Genomic DNA, 1,118 nt, shown 5'->3' on the forward strand with positions numbered 1-1,118 from the left:
AATACTCTTTGAAATACTTTAATAAAAATAAATAAAAAAAAAGAAGTGAAATAACTAGACTTAGCAAGGTGGGGGGGAATATGACACCTTATAAGATACATAAATGTCTAACCACGACACTGTACACCTGAATGTCAACTGTAATTAAAAAAATTTTTTTAAAGATGTGAAACAGAAGTTGGAGAAATGTTAGATCATGTAAAGGAGGTTGAGGGGGATTATGTCTCTAAGCCAGCAGTTCTCAACCTGTGGGTCGTGGCCCCTTAAGGGGTAGAACGACCCTTTCACAGGGGTCGCCTAAGACCATTGGAAAACACATAATTTACATATTGGTTTTGTGATCAATCACTACGCTTTAATTATGTTCAATTTGTAACAATAAAATTGGGGATCACCACAACATGAGGAACTGTGTTAAAGGGTCAAGGCATTAGGAAGGTTGAGAACCATTGATCTAGAAGGTATCATACTAAGTCAGATAGAGAAAGACTAAGACCATACGATTTCATATATATGTGGAATCTAAATAACAAAATAAACAAAGAAAACAGAAACAGACTAATAGTTACAGAGAACAAACCAAGGGTTGCCAGAGAGGAGGGTGGGGCTGAGTGAAAAAGATGAAGGAATTACAAACTACAAATTGGTTGTTACAAAATAATCATGGGGATATAAAGTACAGCATGGAGAATATAGATAATCCTATATAATAAAAGCATAGTATGCAAACTGTCTGCTTGACCGGAGTTCTTCTGAGAGTTCAACCAGGGGGCAGGCTGGCCAGGGGAAAGGAGGGAGCATTTGGCCAGCAGCCGGCAGCCACTAGGGACCCTACCACTAGGGCCTCTAGTAATATAATAACTATGTATGTTGTCAGGTGGATACTAGATGTATTGGGGTAATCACTTCGTAAATTCTGTAATTGTCTAATCCAGCGGTTCTCAACCTGTGGGTCGCGACCCCTTTGGGGGTCGAACAACCCTTTCACAGGGGTCGCCTAAGACCATCGGAAAACACATATAATTACATATTGTTTTTGTGATTAATTACTATGCTTTAATTATGTTCAATTTGTAACTATGAAAATATATCCTGCATATCAGATATTTACATTACGA

The 1,118-nt window shown here is 38.1% G+C and overlaps 1 protein-coding gene across 1 annotated transcript in view; it reads right to left on the reverse strand.

The window, feature by feature from the left end:
- SMARCA5 (SWI/SNF related, matrix associated, actin dependent regulator of chromatin, subfamily a, member 5) overlaps positions 1–1,118 on the reverse strand; it is a 38,150-nt gene that overhangs the window by 20,627 nt on the left and 16,405 nt on the right. The gene's annotated exons all lie outside the window — the stretch shown is intronic.

The sequence above is a fragment of the Myotis davidii genome, unplaced genomic scaffold, assembly GCF_000327345.1.
Source record: "Myotis davidii unplaced genomic scaffold, ASM32734v1 scaffold151, whole genome shotgun sequence".
NCBI classification, from domain to species: Eukaryota; Metazoa; Chordata; class Mammalia; order Chiroptera; family Vespertilionidae; genus Myotis; species Myotis davidii.